This window comes from Mesoplodon densirostris, chromosome 6 (genome assembly GCF_025265405.1).
Source record: "Mesoplodon densirostris isolate mMesDen1 chromosome 6, mMesDen1 primary haplotype, whole genome shotgun sequence".
Lineage (NCBI taxonomy): Eukaryota > Metazoa > Chordata > Mammalia > Artiodactyla > Ziphiidae > Mesoplodon > Mesoplodon densirostris.
Window position 1 is genome coordinate 71,927,327 of NC_082666.1, and position 18,382 is coordinate 71,945,708.

An 18,382-nucleotide genomic window follows, 5' to 3' on the forward strand; every position below is an offset into this window, starting at 1 on the left:
AGTATGTATTCAGGAAATGTTTATGGAATGAAGGAATGAATGACTCCTTTATCCCCAAAGAGTTAATCACTCCCTTCTCTGTGCTATCTTAGAACCTTCTGTACATGTCAGTAGTTTCACTTATCATGCCATGTTGCCTACTTATTTTTCAACCATAGACAGATTTTTTTTTTGTCACCACCATATCGAATTTTATTCCAACGACACTAATACAGCTGAAGATGCTCACGGTGACATGGCACAAGATTTCCTGCCTTCTAGTTTCTGTCCAAAGAGAATGTCTACCCACTTGTTCCTTCCCCCCTTTCTGGGAGAAAATCCACAATAGGCCACTTACCCAAATAAACCTCTTCGTGTGTCTATTTTAAATTTTTTGGGGGGACATTTGAGTTCCCCTCCGAAGAAATGAACAAAAAAAAGTGTTGGGTGTCCCCTCCCCTCCCCCACCTCCACCGGCCAAATAAGTACCTGCTGCGAAGGCTTTCCTGTTGCTCCGAAACCTTTAAATAGATATGAAAAGAAACGTCATCGAACGTCCATGATGAGCGATGGCACCAAGTGGGCCCCGGAAAGCTGGCAGGCGGAGCGTCTCGGGTCTGGACAGTCTCGCGAGGCGTCGTGAGGAGAACGAGAGGCTAGAGGTTTTGTGGGAAGCCGGCTGGACGCGGGCGCTGCGCAAGGAGACATTCGCCGGCAGAGGCGCAGTGCAATATTCTGCTTCCAATCTGTCGTGGAAATTGTCTGGGGCTGGGATGCCCTCCTTCAGGCCTGTGTGCTTCCACGTGTTCCCCACAGCCTGGCTGGGGAGGCTGGTGTGGTCGAAGGGGTCTGCGAGCAGGGTCTGGAGGTGCCGGGAAGGGGAAGGCCTGGCCGCTCGTGTGAGCCCTCAAGTCGGCCGTGAAGCCAAAGGGCCTTCACGACAAGCAAGGGGATGCCAGCCACCTGGGACTCCTCTAAGACGTGGCCCCGCTTCCCGTGCAGGACCCCCTCAATGCCACCAAGCCCTGTGGCGGACATTGGATCTCCACAGGTGGAGGGGCTCCACGGGCCGGGGCGGGAGGTCAGCACGGCGTAGAGGCAGCGCCGGGCGTGGGGAAGCTCTGAATGGATCCATGTGCAGCGTCAAGTAGCGAATGTCGAAGCGCCCCCTGTAGGCCAGCCGCCACGCTGTCCCCATCTCGTTGAGGTACTGCGCGTCCTTGGTGATGTCGGGGAGGTGATGGGGCGGGTGCTTGAGGGCCGAAAGCACCGCGCACCGCAGGTTTCGGACCTCGGCCACGTCTCACTCATACTTCTTGGCCAGTTTGAGGCCTGTTACTTGAGCTCCTGGCAGGCGGACACCTCTGGTCGGTGTCCTTGACCAAGGAGTCGAGGAAGGGCCGTGTTTTCGTGTACAGCCGATTGTGCTCACTGGGGGCCTCAGACAGGCACCGCAAGTTAGACTCCTCGCTGACGGTCTCGCGATACTGCACGACCGGCTAGGATTTCTTGGTGGGAATGCAGGTGTGGTTCTTCTCCTGGTCCTTCAGGCAGACCCACAGGTGCGGCTCACCACCCTGCTCATAATGTGCTCCCCCGATTCCTCAGTGGTGCGTTGTACCACGTGGACCGACTTGGCCGGCCTCTTCAGCCCCTCCACCGGCTTGGGCAGGTCAGCCAGTTGTTGGCCTCCGTGGTGACCCTAACAGTCGGGCTCATGCTGAACTTCATCACCCGCGTGTTGTGAGCATGCTCAGAGATGGTGATGGTGCCTGTCTTCACCAGGAACTGGCCCATGCCCAACAGGCCAACAGTGTTCCCCCAAGGCACGTCCTCCATGGACTTTACATAATGGTAGACAGATTCTTTTTTTTTTTGCGGTATGTGGGCCTCTCACTGTTGTGGCCTCTCCCGTTGCGGAGCGCAGGCTCAGCGGCCATGGCTCACGGGCTCAGCCGCTGTGCGGCATGCGGGATCTTCCCGGACCAGGGCACGAACCCGTGTCCCCTGCATTGGCAGGCGGACTCTCAACCACTGCGCCACCAGGGAAGCCCATAGACAGATTCTTGGTGGCCGACACTTGATGGCACTTATGGTGTCTCAGCTGGTGCCCAGTCTTGTTCAAAAAATACACGGCCTGGATCATAGTCAGTGGAAGTTTTCCCAGTGGTGAGGACGCTCAGTGGTCTAAGGAAGAAAAGTTAAAGAAATCCTGGGCTTGAAAAAGACCTTAGTAGGACATGGGGATTGAATGACACTTGCAAAGGGCTGTCACATCACAGGGAGGAGGGATAATGTCTTTGTGGCCTTGTGGTCTAGACCTAGACTGGTGGTTGGTGGCTGAAAGGAAATAATTTTCAGTTCAGAATAAAAATGAGTTTTCTAATTGTTAGAGTAGTCCAAAGGTGAAATATTTAGAAAGAGAGTTTACTGTCTTTAAACGTAGATAAATAAAGTGATCCTTGTAGACAGTGTTGAGGGGATGACTCACATATCAGATGAGGATTGAATTTAAGGACTTTCTGGCTTTTCCCAATATGGCATCCTTTGGTTCACTGAACTTGAGTTGTTTTAGTAAAAACACTAGTCATTTACTCATTGTAGCACAGCGAGGGAATCCTCCTTTATTTTGTGTAATGGAAAGAGCATGGTTTGTAGAAATAGACCTGGGTTTGAATCCCTCATCTGTCATTTTTCTGGTACACCTTTTGAGAGAACGCAAGTAAGCTTCCAAGCCTCAATTTCATCGTTTTAAAAGTGAGGGTGCTACAATATTTACCATCTAAGATTGTTGTGAATGTGAAGCATGTGACAGAGTACCTGACAGCCAGTATGCTCTAGGAATATTTGTCATTAATAGTAATGGTATTATTGTGATTACTCTTATTAGACATCTTGAAATTTTGATTGAGTAATTCTATTTCTAAGACTCTATCTCAAAAAATATTCATGGCCACCACAAAGATTTAGTCATAAAAATGTTATTACAGCCCAATAATAAGTATTTATATATGTAATTTATTATTATAATGGAATAACACTCTAATACTGTTTGGTGGCCAAATTTTTTTCTGAGTGTGGTGATTATGGGGAGAGTTTATTTTTAGTATCTCTCTCTTTTTTCCCCCCTTAATTTTCTACTGTGTATATATGTTTTTATAATAAAGAGATTAATCATAATAAAGCATTAAGGAAGGAGTCAATTCCTCATGCCTAGGGGTCGTTGGTCCCTGAATGGGGAACCAGGAAAGATACCAGCATCAGATGGGAATAGAGGTGGATAATCTTAAGGTTTCTCTGTATCCTGAAGTATTTTATGCATCAGTGAGTGGTACAGATGCTAAGTGCTATAGGAGATTAAAAGCTTGTGGGGCTCTCTGGACAGGCTTGGACTTTTAGAAATCCCTGAAGTTTTTATTTGCAGAGGGAAGCTGAGGAGAAACAGTATGGGAAATGCAAGAGGTTGCAGAAACAGTCCTGCTATCAAATTGCAACAGATGGTACTCTGGCTGCTATTAGTTCACCGGGACAATAAACTGTCCCTGATGTGTGTCAGGAGATTTTCCTTTATTTAGAAATTTGAAACACACTTTAAAATCTCTCATTCTCTCGTCATTTTACAAACATTTTCTAAGAGGCTGAGCCATCTGCCCTTGGTTTCTGGCCCTCTGCAGGGCAACATCATGAAATTGGAGCAGCTGAATTTTGACAGGTGACTTGAAATTGTGACAGTGAATGGTTATAACCCAGCACTGTGCAACAGCATCTCAACTGAGGCTCATGTTCCCAATTTGGATATCAAGGAATAGAAAATCTTTTATCTGATATGCTTTAGTTACCAGGGTTGTGTCAGGGGGTGGGGGCAGGACACAGAAGCCTGTAGATATTAACCAGCTGATGTTAGAAATTTCTCAAAAAGAAAAGCAGTTCATTACCTAGCTTTTGGATGTACAGGAAGCTGGTAGATGGAGAGTTAGGTCCTGAAATAAAGCAATGAGTGGCATCTTGCTGTCCAGGGAGGAAAGAAGAGAGTGGCTGTAATTTTGTTTTGTGTGTTTTTTTTTAAAGACCAGGAAAACAAGAAAGAACAAGAGAGAGTGAGAGGGGAATGAATTTCAGTGCCATTGGCCATGGGTAATAGTCCTTTTTAAAGAACAAAAAGCTTAGATTGACAACTTAGAAAATTAACTTTTACCTTCATGTGGAGTCTCTAGAAAGTTCTTTTCCAGTGAGGGTGAGTCCTGACTAAATGAAGAGTATTGCCTAAAAAGCTGCTCCTGCCTTTTTTTTTTTTGGCAGTGTTGCTGTTATTTCAAAAGAGGCCCCCATAACTGAAACCCAAAGGTCATCAAGGTCCAGCAACCTGGGTTCATTGCAAGTGTGGGTCCCACAAAGTAGGTGGGAGGAAAACTTGTAAACACCATTGACACAGTCTCCGAACAGAGTGCTGGGAAGTTAACCCCAAAAAGCCACAGCTTCTTCAGTACTAAGTGGGGAACAGATGGGACTAGCTTGATGCCCTATAAGTGAAATGACTGATGGGCAGCCAAGGACACAGAAATTCCTCCAGAGGATCATTGTAAAATGTAAGTAGAGTCTGGCTGTTCACTGGGAAAATGGGGGTAGTTCAGTGGGTATTTAGGGGAGTAAGTCTTGAAGGAAAGGAATCCAGGGGTATTTAAGGATTCAGGGTCTCTCTAGGACCACCCAGCTAACACAGGATAAGGAGGGGGCCCGTTTCTACAACTGGAGAGCCATTTACCATTCAGTACTTCCCTCTTCATTGAAATTTAAGCCTCTGAATACAACAATTTTGTGGTCATTCAATATGAAGAAAGGACAGATTATCCAGGATATTTACTTTTGGAGAGGTAGGTGCTCAAATGGAGAAGATCAAGGCATGGTGTTACCTAAGAAGGGTTATAAGGGACCTTTGAAGGCCCCTTTTGGATCCATAAATCTAGAATTCAGTTCCTTTCAACCATCTTAATGGATTTTTAATGCAGTCGGAGAACTGGAATTCAGAAATGTTAAAATATAGCCAGGTCTCAGCTTTTGTGGAAACTGCTTTTGGAAAACATGCAGTACTCAACCTGTTAGTAATTAAAATTAATTACTGAATAGCTTCTGTCATAGGTGAGGGTTCTATATCACCTTAAAAATAACATAATAAATAGCTTATGATAAACCTAGATTGGTTTACTCATCCAGGAGTCAGGAATCATTTGTCAATAATGTGGGAATAGTAGACCTAAAAGGAAAATTAAATTTTCAAATAACAACTCCAAATGTTATTAAACAAAAGGTGAATAAAAATGCAGTCTGTTTGGAGTTTAGTTTTTCTTGCAAGCTCATTAAGCTTATTTCTTAAGCTTGTTCTTCAGAATGCTAAAGCCAAGAACCTAATGCAATGAAATCTCAGGCCTCAGGCCAAGGAGAGGCTTATTTCCGCTCTTTTTAGTTCTTGCTTCCTCACTTGAAGCCTGGCAGCCTCAGGACATGCCATCATTTACTTTCAGAGCACTCAGGTTATTTGCACTGTTTAGGTTTTGCTGTCTATTTTCTTGGCTAGGTTTCTGCATTTCTCTCTTAGGAAAGAAAACTGATAGAAAGACGGATGAAAGTATGGAATCAATGAGTTCAGGGAAGGTCAAAGTTTACTACTTGAGATGCTTTTCACTGGGCCAGAAATATTAATTGGGCAGTAGTGACACCACCTGGTCTTCTTGGGAATCTTCACTTAGTCAGTTCATTGAAAAATGGACAGATTTTATTGCCTCTGCGTAAACTGTGTTAGGTACAGTAAAAGCTACATAAGAAATGAGAGGGCCCTGACCTTGAGGGGTTTATTATCTGAAGAATATTTTATATGCCTTTTCTACCCCATCTCGCCCACCCCTTACTCCAGAAATTCTGATTCAGGAGGTTAGGAGTGGCAGTGGGGTCCTGGCATCTGGATATATTTTTCTGAGGATTCTGATGATCACTCTGGCTTAGGAAGTGATTTAGGGGAAGACTCTGACTGATTATTTACATGGAGAAATACTCTAGAAATGAGAGAACTGAAGAACCAAAAGAATTCAGAGTAAGTAGATCAAGACTAGCTGGGGTAATCAGAGAGGCTTCAGTGAAGAGGAAATTCTTGTAGATCTGTGTGAAAAAGCAGAACGGATAAAAACAAAACAATATAATAAGGTAGTATGAGCTAGGAGATATTCTAGGATGAGAGGAAGGTATTTTATCCCCTACATATGCTATTAAATAATAACCTAATTCTCCAATTTAATTTCAGTTTCTATTCTGGATTCTTATGGAACACATGAAATTTTCTCTAACTTCTGCTTTTAATATCTAATGTAATCACGTTTCCCCTGATTTTACCAAGTGTGTCAGTCAGAGTATTGTCAAAAAAACAGAAACCACTTCTGTTTCAAATAGAAGTTTCAAACAGAGAGAAATTTAATACAAATCTTGGTCTTACGGGTGTTGGAAGGGATTTAAGAAAAAAAGAAAAAGCAAGGGAGCTTGAGAAGCAAAAAAGATAAAGAGTGATACCCAGAGATTAGTATTTATAGGAAGCAGCTATAAACTCTAGGACTGGATCCCAAGATCAGGCTTCTAGGGGTTCCACTTAGCCAATGGTAGGGCTGTGGAGGATGGCCTCCCTGGCCACAGCTGGGACCACCAAAGAATAGCAGTTACAGCAGAAGCTTGGATCACTGACAGGATGCAACTACTTCCAGAAACACCAGCAGAAGCAAAAGAGTATGAGAAAGAAATAATGGTTCTTTTTTTTGCCAGCTAATGAATGAATCTGGGAAATGTAGTTTGTAGATACCAAGCCCCAGCAATACAGAATAGTTGGAAGAAGGTGGATGTGGAGCTGAGGGGAAACAGGTAGATAACTGGTACATCAGGTAAAATGAATCAAGATGTACTTCCTTCAGGAAGACAAATAAACATGTTCCAGTCAGAGGTTCATGCATGACTGCCAGCAGGTATTAGTACTAAAATATGCCAAATCTCATAACAACCACTTAGCAGCTCAGTCCAAGAAAAGTAGAAAATGAAGCTTATGAAGTTTGGTGAATACTATGTGAATGTGCAACTCTTCCCTTGGCTTTTCTCATTTTAACCTTCATCCATCCAGTTACTGCCTACCATATGCCAGACATTGTGGTGCACACTGGGGATACAAAGATAATGTCATACAGGCCTCCTTAACTAGCTTCCAAGCCAGGCAGGCAGTGGACAGATTTGATAGTCACAGAAAATGCTTCAAGAAATAACCATATTATTTACTCCTTATGCTTTTCAAAGTAATTTCTCATCTCCTATTCTAAAATTTTTGTAGGATATTTTTAAAAGATAATTTCACATTGAACATATTTTACTTCTTGCCAAAAACTTTCCATGAACATAGTATATCATTTTCTTATAAATATAAGGACACTCACATTTTTACCATTTTTCACTCACCTGCCTCTTACTCTCCTTTTTGATGAATAGGCTTTTTCCTCTGACCAGTGACCTTCCTGAATCTCTTCCTTCTTTGTAGGCCTCAACAGTGGTACCATGCAAAAGATTGCCACTGTTTATCCTGTGGCCATTTCTGTCCCTCTTCCCATGTTTTTCTTCCAATTTTATATGGCCTCTTAGACTCTTGGATTTGTCCTTTTCCTCCATTATCTTCGCCAGCTGGCTCTTGTAGATCAACTTGAAAGACTTTTTGAGAGATCAGACATTGCTATGAATCCTTCTCTCCTTGCCCTACTCTCAGGAGGGTCTTGTCTCTCCTGTCCCAGAATTTATATTTAAACAAGTGTACTTTCTGCTTTCTACCATTTTCTTTTTAACTCATTGCCTTTAAAAATCTTAACTATATATTTGTAGTGACCAATGTTTCCCAAAGTGTTCAAAATGGACCACCTGCCTCTGAATCACCCAGGGAGCTTATTAAATATCCAAATTTCCCTGGCCAACTCCAGTCCGACTGACTTATAATCAGTGGTGTGTGGTCCAGAAATTTACATATTTAACAAGTTCCCCAGATGATTCTAATCACATGAAAGTATGAAATGCACTGATAGAGATCTTTGTCTTAAAGCTCTGAAGCTCTGAAATTCTCACCTCCTTTGGTGCTTTTGAAAACACTGGTGTCTTTAACAGAATTCTTGCTTATCATCAGACTTCCCCGATGGGCAGTAATGATTGGAAGTTGGCCCCCTTATTTCTGAAATCATTTCACTTTGAATCAGTTATAATTTCTTCTCATAGTAGCATACAGCCAAGATGCCTTCTACATTTGAAACCTTGTACCAAAATACTCCTGTGGAGTAGAGCAATATTGATGTCAGGCTACAGTTGGTGAATATGAGGCTCAGAAGGAGTACGGGATTAGTGGAAGGTCACATAGCCAGATCATTGCAGAGCTGAGATTGAAGCCTAGGCCGCCTGGGACACTTTCACTGTCTTCCCCCAGTTAAGACCTCCTCTTTTTGGATTGGTATCTGTATTAAAAGATAAAACACATACACACACAAACACACATTTCCATCCTTTGCAACGTACCATGAAATGTATTGAATACTGGCCTTTTTTGGTACCTACCTTTCACAGAAGTAAAGTGACATCTTTTCCCCAACAGCAAAAAGTTGCTTGAAAATGCCTCTGTTATCACTAGTGTCACTGTGAATTAACACAGTGATGCTGATTGTAAATGGGGAGGGATGGTGCACACTGAAGTGAAGCAAACAGTCGTGATCATTTCAAGCTCCACTGAAATACCAGAAGACAAGTCAGCTGCCACTATCCAATGGAGATGAAGCAACTTGAGGTTTAGCTCCCAGATCTTGAAATCTCATCAATTCCAAAACAACTTATAAGCATTTACATGTATTTACATGTTTACTCTCCCATCTCTAGATAATTTGCACTAAAAGAAGGGACTGATATTGTCAGTCTTCCAAAATGGCTGATAATTCCAAAGTCATTTATATTTGACTTTGCAACTTTTTTTTATGTTTAGTATTTGAATTTGGGCTTAATGTATTCTGAAAAATTATAACATTTTAAACAACAATAACACAGTAGTGAGAACCAGGTAGTAATATCTGCCTTTCTTGTTCTGCCTCTTGATTTAACACTTCTCCTCTTTATGGTCCATAGTAGGAATGCTGGTGACCTCCTACGGCACCAACCAAAACTGAATCTCTGTTTCTGACTCTCTCTGTCTCTGCCTCTGTTTTTTTCTCTCTGTCTCTCTCTTTCTCACATATATTTCTATTATATCTATTTCAAAGGACTGATTGAGGGTTGCTAGATGAAATACAAGGTGCCAAGTTAAATTTTAATTTCAGGTAAACAACATAAATTTTTCGTATAAGTACATTCCAATATCTCAGATAAACAATGAATAATTTTTAGTATGAGTATGTGCAAATATTTCAGATAAACAATGGAGTAATTGCATTTGGACATACTAAAAATTGTTTATCTGAAATTAAAATTTAACTGGCATTGTGTATTTTTTATTTCCTAAACTTTGCAGCTTAAAGTGGAAATTAGATGAGATAATGTGTGTACAGTATCTGGCTCATAGTAAATGTTCATTAAAATTATTTTCATAATTGAGCTTCTATAGACCCTAACAAATAATAATAATTAGCATTTGTATATTACTTTACTATTTACAAAGCCGCCTAATATTCATGACCCTTTTTTTTTTTTTTTTTTTTTTTTTTTTTTTTTTGCTGTACGCGGGCCTCTCACTGCTGTGGCCTCTCCCGTTGCGGAGCACAGGCTCCGGACACACAGGCTCCGCGGCCGTGGCTCGCGGGCCCAGCCGCTCCGCAGCATGTGGGATCTTCCAGGATTGGGGCACGAACCCGTGTCCCCTGCATCGGCAGGCGGACTCTCAACCACTGCGCCACCAGGGAAGCCCTATTCATGACCCTTCTGATCCTCCTAGTGACTCTGTGGTATCCCCATCTACCTCATGAAGAAGTTAAGCCTCATAAACATGTTTTACTGACTGTACAGCAATCCACAGTATGCTGTACAATCTTTTATTTCATAGACATGTATTTTTGAATATTGGCCTCATTTCTAATCATTGCTACTATAAATATTATTGAAATGAACATCTAAAAACATAATTTTTTTATAAGTACTTTATGAGCTCCTTAGGTCAGAGACCATGACTATTTTGTTTTCCATTGCGCAACCAAATATACTGCTCAATACATATTTCCTAAATGAATGCAATTTCCAGATTTACTGCTAGACTCTTCTAATGAAAATAACAACAATAATATTAATACTATTTCATGATGTACCAGGCATATTCTAGATTGCTTTCATTTACTGATAATAATCTTCACAGTACTTTGTGAAATAGGTAGCATTATTACCCGACTTTATGGATGTGGAATCTGAGGCACGAAGAGGTTAGGCGATTTCCTGCCCAATTGTTAGGCTAGTAAGCAGTGGAGCTGGGAGACAATTTCAGGTGACCTGGCTCAGAGCCTGCATTCTTATCCATTTCACTCTTCAGCCTCCAGCAATGGAATTAATGGCTCAAAGAACATGCATATTTGTAAGCATCTTAATGCACATTGCCAAATTGCTTTTCAGAAACATTGCACCTATATATTCTTCTACCAGGAATTAATGAGTGTCTCAACACAGCTTTTCTATCATTGAGTATTCTCATTAAAACTTCTTTTCACATCAGTTAGGTGAAAAATAATATCTAATAGTTACTACATTGTATTTATTTGATTACAAAAGGTTGAACTTTCTTTTTCATATAATTAAAAAATATATTTCTTCTCTTATAAGGTGTATATTTATATCCATACCCTTTGGCATATTAGGACTAAGCAAGCCAATCACATGAGTCTTATTGTCATATGTTGCAAAGGATTTACGAAAATCAAGTTTGCTTGTCTTTCAGTTTTGCCTTTGGACCTTTGGCTTATGAAGTTTAATTATAAAGAGAGAGAAATATGTCAGTCTTTTCTTTTGTGATTTCTTCTGTTGCTCTTGTGCTTTGAGAGCATATAGGTCCAACATTTTAAACTGGACATTGTAATCCATTGCTTTTTCAAAGTCTTTACCTAGAAAACTTCAGCCTTTGAAAGCTCTCCTTGTTATCCTCCTAATTTTTTAGATACTTGACACCTAAAAAGGTGGATTAATTTGTCTTTCTTAACCTTTCCCTACTCACCCCTTTTCCTCCTAACAACTTCTTCTGAGAGAAAACCTTTGCCCCTCCTTCAGGGAATTCTTTCCTCCACTAGGATCATGTCTGAAAATATTTAAGGAGCAAGGCTAAACTATTTCTTTAAAAAAAATCCGCATTGCTAATCCAGCTGTTTTGAACAATAATAAGGCTTTATATTCTGTCTGGTGTTTTAGCATATTTCAGCACCCTTCCTATATGTTATGTGACCTCAGCATCCCTGTGAAGCCCATAGCACAGGTACTTTTTCCCTTTTACAGGTGAAGAATCAGAGACAGAAGTTAAGTGACCCAAGGTCACTGAAACTCAGGTAGCTAGGACTGGAGTCTGGTTATTTTTCTGGTTATTTTAACTCCTGCTCTTGTGATCTTTTCACTACTCCAAAGTTTCTTATAAATGACTTACTGTCACAACAAGAGACCTAAATACTCACATAGTCATTTTTCCTCTCTCAGGTGTTTTAAGGTTCTGATACTTTCCCACTCATGCCAGAATGTTATCAGTTGGGAACAGTGAATTCTCTGAGCATTTGCTTTACATGCACACATTTTTAAAAAGTCAACAAACACTGATGTGTATATTCTATTACTGCAGAAGCAAATATTCCCTGAAAGAGGGGCTTGCAGTCATACTTAGCAGGTATTTCTCATAACTTCACACACACGAAAGCCATGTGTCTTCTGATTATCTTCTGTGTCAGCCACAAGATGGTACCCTTGCACATGGGAAAATGTTCAAGATGTATTATAAAGTGGAAACAATGGAGTTCAAAACAGTATATTCGAAAACTACTAGAGCTAATCAATGAATTTGGTCAAGTTGCAGGATACAAAATTAAGGCACAGAAATCTCTGGCATTCCTATATACTAATGATGAAAAATCTGAAAGTGAAATCAAGGAAACACTCCCATTTACCATTGCAACAAAAAGAATAAAATATCTAGGAATAAACCTATCTAAGGAGACAAAAGACCTGTATGCAGAAAATTATAAGACACTGATGAAAGAAATTAAAGATGATACAAATAGATGGAGGGATGTACCATGTTCTTGGATTGGAAGAATCAACATTGTGAAAATGACTCTACTACCCAAAGCAATCTACAGATTCAATGCAATCCCTATCAAACTACCACTGGCATTTTTCACAGAACTAGAACAAAAAATTTCACAATTTGTATGGAAACACAAAAGACCCCGGATAGCCAAAGCAATCTTGAGAACGAAAAATGGAGCTGGAAGAATCAGGCTCCCTGACTTCAGACTATACAACAAAGCTACAGTAATCAAGACAGTATGGTACTGGCACAAAAACAGAAAGATAGATCAATGGAACAGGATAGAAAGCCCAGAGATAAACCCACGCACATATGGTCACCTTATCTTTGATAAAGGAGGCAGGAATGTACAGTGGAGAAAGGACAGTCTCTTCAATAAGTGGTGCTGGGAAAACTGGATAGGGACATGTAAAAGTATGAGATTAGATCACTCCCTAACACCATACACAAAAATAAGCTCAAAATGGATTAAAGACCTAAATGTAAGGCCAGACACTATCAAACTCTTAGAGGAAAACATAGGCAGAACACTCTATGACATAAATCACAGCAAGATCCTTTTTGACCCACCTCCTAGAGAAATGGAAATAAAGACAAAAATAAACACATGGGACCTAATGAAACTTCAAAGCTTTTGCACAGCAAAGGAAACCATAAACAAGACCAAAAGACAACCCTCAGAATGGGAGAAAATATTTGCAAATGAAGCAACTGACAAAGGATTAATCTCCAAAATTTATAAGCAGCTCATGCAGCTCAATAGCAAAAAAACAAACAACCCAATCCAAAAATGGGCAGAAGACCTAAATAGACACTTCTCCACAGAAGATATACAGACTGCCAACAAACACATGAAAGGATGCTCAACATCTTTACTCATTAGAGAAATGCAAATCAAAACTACAATGAGATATCATCTCACACCAGTCAGAATGGCCATCATCAAAAAATCTAGAAACAATAAATGCTGGAGAGGGTGTGGAAAAAAGGGCACACTCTTGCACTGCTGGTGGGAATGTGAATTGGTACAGCCACTATGGAGAACGGTATGGAGGTTCCTTAAAAAACTACAAATAGAACTACCATATGACCCAGCAATCCCACTACTGGGCATATACCCTGAGAAAACCATAATTCAAAAAGAGACATGTACCAAAATGTTCATAGCAGCCCTATTTACAATAGCCCGGAGATGGAAACAACCTAAGTGTCCATCATCGGATGAATGGATAAAGAAGATGTGGCACATACATACCATGGAATATTATTCAGCCATAAAAAGAAATGAAATTGAGCTATTTGTAATGAGGTGGATGGACCTAGAGTCTGTCATACAGAGTGAAGTAAGTCAGAAAGAGAAAGACAAATACTGTATGCTGACACATATATATGGAATTTAAGAAAAAAAATGTCATGAAGAACATAGGGGTAAGACAGGAATAAAGACACAGACCTACTAGAGAATGGACTTGAGGATATGGGGAGGGGGAAGGGTAAGCTGTGACAAAGTGAAAGAGCGGCATGGACATATGTACACTACCAAACGTAAGGTAGATAGCTAGTGGGAAGCAGCCGCATAGCACAGGGAGATCAGCTCGGTGCTTTGTGACCGCCTGGAGGGGTGGGATAGGGAGGGTGGGAGGGAGACGCAAAAGTGAGGGGATATGGGAACATATGTATATGTATAACTGATTAAATTTGTTATAAAGCAAAAAAAAAAATTAAAAAAAACCAGTATATTCAATTGTATGCACGTGTGTGTGCATGTGTGTATGTGTGTGTGGAATTGGATGCACAATAAATGGCTAACTGTGGTTCTCTCTGAAAAATGTAGCCGTTTATTTTTTGACCTTTGAGTATAATTTACATTTTCTATAGTAAGCCTGCTTTGTGTATGTGATCACTCATCCAGGAGATGGGAAGGCTCTGCTGTCAACAGAGATTGCATTCCTATCCTATGGTGGGGGAGATGTGATGCTTGAGTTGACAGTCTCATCAGAATCACACAGAGTTGGGAGTGGGCATAGTTTCCCTAGAAAGGGATGCCAGGGAGACAGGTGCCACGTGTGAGCCTAGCTGTCTTGAGGGCCTTGGGCTGGGCCTGTACGAAATGTTCTTTAGGGATTGGTCAGTAATTGGCTGAAAGTCCTGTCTGGGTTAACCCCAATATTGGTTCTTCTAAAATATGCTATGAGGTGGAAATTTCAGGATAGTTAAAGTTGACCAACAGCACCTTCTGTCTTTTTGTTTTGGAGGGGTGAGTAGAATAGGAAGTAGGGCATAGAGGTTTTTGCCTACAACAGCCATTGATTCAGAGGAGGCAGTTGTTCTGACTCATCTTGTAACTGTTCTTGGAGCAGAAATACTTGGCAGTGATGGCAAATAATCAGAAAGCAGTATCATTGAGGCAGTTTCAATAGGGAATTCTTTCTCTGTATTTCAGTAGGAAAATTAAATAGCAGAGGTATGCATTTGGACAAAGATTTCTTGTATTACCTGAGAGCTTCATACTACCTGTTCCATTCATTGTAAGATATGAAATGTAACTGTCAAAAAGGTGCACACATATGGTATAAATTGTTCAATAGTCACAGTCTGAAAATTTCGTGTTTTTCCCCCAGATAAGGAAAAATAATTAATTTCACCCTGAGTGCTGAGAAGTCTTTTTAGACCCAGGAAAGAGTTTGGCCAGGGGTTTTGCATAACATTTATGTAATTCAAATTGATTCTTGGTATAAGTTGAGTTGGGTCTCAGAAACATATGCAGCTTCAACAGTTTGTCATCCTAGGGCAATGGTTCCCAAATGCTGGTTTGTGTATTAGTTACATGAGAATCACATGGAAGAGGTTTAAAAATCCCCCACACCACTCCCAAATTCTGATTCAGTAGGTCTTCAGTGGATCCTGAGAACCCCCAACCTTCCCCAGGTAACTCTGATGCAGTTGGGGTGGGAAACCATTGATCCAGACCACAGGACGTGGAAGCTAACAGCTCATCTTCCACATTTAATGCAGTGGGTGATTGGTGATGTCTGAGAAAGGTGTTCTGTGTTCCCTAGGTCCCAAGCACATGGAAACATTGGGTTCTGTGATTTATGAGTTCTGAAACGTTGCTTTCTTACGTAAAACTGGACTTTTTCTGGTGCCATGATGGGACCTGGGGGCAATGCCTGGTTTTGAAATGTGGCATTTAATAATCCAACTTGTGTTTTTCTTTCTAGTGTATTTTTGCCTTCTGCAAACATTTATGCAATGCTACTAGTACTAGTTAGTGCATGAGGCATTGAGGTGGATAGAAATATCAGCCATCATCCCTGGCTCAGAGAACTCTTTGTCTATCAGAGGCTGGGGAAGGACTTTGGAGTCCTACCATCATTACATGGAGTGACATCTGCCACGGTGGTGGCAGGTGGGAAGAATATGGGTGAAATAAGGACAATAGCACAAGATTCCTTCAAGGGTTAGATGAACTATTATAACTTTAGCATCTTTCCCAATTCTTTTTTTTTAAAGATTTACTTACTATTTATTTATTTAATTTATTTTTGGCTGCGTCAGGTCTTAGTTGCGGCACACGGGATCTTCGTTGAGGCATGCGAGATCTTTTATTGTGGCATGCGGGCTTCTCTCTAGTTGTGGCATGCAGGTTTTCTCTTCTCTAGTTAGGGGGCACGGGCTCTGTAGTTAGCTGCACGCAGGCTCTCTAGTTGAGGCGCATGAGCTCAGTAGTTGTTGTGCGCAGGCTTAGTTGCCCCGAGGCATGTGGGATCTTAATTCCCTGACCAGGGATAGAACCACATGCCCTGCATTGTAAGGCGGAGTCTTTACCACTGGACCACCAGGGAAGCCCCCTTTCCCAATTCTTGACTCTATTTTTAGGGTTCTTAGGAAAGTCACCTGTTTTAGCAGATCTGGGCCCCTTCAAGCAAATACCACTTACAATAGGATTTTCATCTTTTGATCATCAGACAGTCTCCTAAATTAGATGAAACTAGGAGGCTTTCTTGAAGCAACTTCCTAAAGTCTAAGTAGTATGTGCAGTTGCTGTATAATTTTTTATTGGAGGGCAACTGTCCTTGGGTGGCCCAGCCCATGAATGCCTGGCTACTTACCATTAACATCCTGACTACACCCTCTGGCCCTCTCTCGGGCAGCCTGCAACAACAGGGTATGTCCAGTGGTTCTTGCAGTTGGTGATACACCTGCTAGAAGCCACTGTGGATTTCCCACTTCTTTCCTAACTAGAGATGGCGGACTCATCCCCAAAAAAGTGCTCATCCTCCGCCCCTCCATCAGCATGCACTGCCTGGAGTGATGAGGTCTGTAGTCCTTATTTCTCCTGGGCTGGGACATCTCCCTTTTTCCCCACAAGGTCTGTGTGCTGTTGGTTCATTTCTGTCAATGCTGTGTTCCTTGTGTAAGAGACTTTGGATTAGAGGGAAAAGATTCTGTTCTTAATTTCCATTGGAACAGACAATTTAGTCTTTAATCAGACCAAAGCACAACACATAGTAGGCACTCAATAAGCCTTTCCCTCCATCTTTATAAGTGTAATTTGGGGTTTGCTGGTAGTCAGGATAGAAAGTGGTTCCTTTTTGCCTGTGAAGGGCCAGCTACCTAATTTGCAGGGTCCAGTGCAAAATGAAAGTGCAGGGTCCCTAGTTAGGGGGCACGGGCTCTGTAGTTAGCTGCACGCAGGCTCTCTAGTTGAGGCGCATGAGCTCAGTAGTTGTTGTGCGCAGGCTTAGTTGCCCCGAGGCATGTGGGATCTTAATTCCCTGACATGAAAAAAAGCATGAAAAAAGTGCCATGAAAGGTACTAAAAAATACTTTCTCCTTTCTTCTGTAGACTCTCTCATGATTTGTCATGGTGTTTAAAATTTGCTATTTAATATCATTCTAAGTAATTAAAAATTTAAATTATTACCATGAATTTTACCATTCATAATTACATTGTGCAAATGTCAGTCTAAAAGCAAATATAAGAGCATTTAAATTGTATGCAGAATCAATGTAGTTGCACATTTGTATTTCATAGATCATACATGCATATGTATTTCATTCTTAGCAGAACAGTAGAAATGCTACACAAAACTAACTCAGCTTTTAAATTTCACTTCTTGATATATGCACATTCTATCAACATTCTCCACCTGAGAAGTAATGAATAACTTAAAGGAAAAGGAACCAAGGTTACCCTACCTTTCCCTTTCTTTCTATGTCGTCTTTTTCACCATAAGTGATTGGCCAATTCAGGGAAGTAATGTGAATAAGGAAGGATATGATAGGGTCCTTGGGCATTCATATTTCTGTCTTCTTTCTGCACTCAAAGTAAATTCTGGTTCAAATGGAAAGAGTGGTCTCCCTAAGGTGTCAGTTTACTCAATTGCAAATGTAACGTGCTCACCTTGTACCCACTTTTGAGTCTTTCTGAACTCCCATGTATGTAGATTTACCAGAATTCTGTACTCATGGGGTATCACAAATGCTATATGTGATCATGGTGGCAAGAAACAGAAGCAGACACTCATGTTGCATGTATCTCTTACACTCAAACTTTTGCTCCACTGTTCCATCGTATTTCACTTACATGGCAGAAGTTCAAAGATAAAATTATTAAAAATTTCAAGATGGCAACAGTAGAGTATTAAACCCAAGCACAGGGCTCTTCTGAGCAAAGGTCTTATGCAGCTGCACCAGTGGTATGCCCAAGAAGTTTGTGCTACATGGATTCTTTCTAGACTAATTCCTCTTGCCTCAGGACACTTCAGCCACCCTTCATGGCATAAAAAGAGCAGGCTGAGTAGAAGTTATGCTGCCACATCTTCAAAATATCAGGGATCCTAGAGGAGGGGAGGGGACAGCACACAGTACCTGAAACTACCCATGGAGGCTGGACTAGAAGGGGACTGAAACAGACCCAGGTGCAGTTATGGCTAGAAAAGGTGCAACAGACAGGCAGAGCTGAGGATCCAAGGAAACACTGTTCTGTCCACATTTATTGTGAAACAGAAGGACTAAGAGGTGGCCTATACCCTTGAAGGAAAGAGTCAGGTCCTCGGGGGAGACTTGAGCCAGGCACCAGATTTGAATTTCACT

General features: G+C 41.3%; 1 pseudogene; it reads right to left on the reverse strand.

Annotated features, from left to right (window-relative positions):
- Positions 1-502: 502 nt before the first annotated feature.
- On the reverse strand, positions 503-16,636 carry LOC132491646 (elongation factor 2-like; annotated as a pseudogene).
- Positions 16,637-18,382: the final 1,746 nt, after the last annotated feature.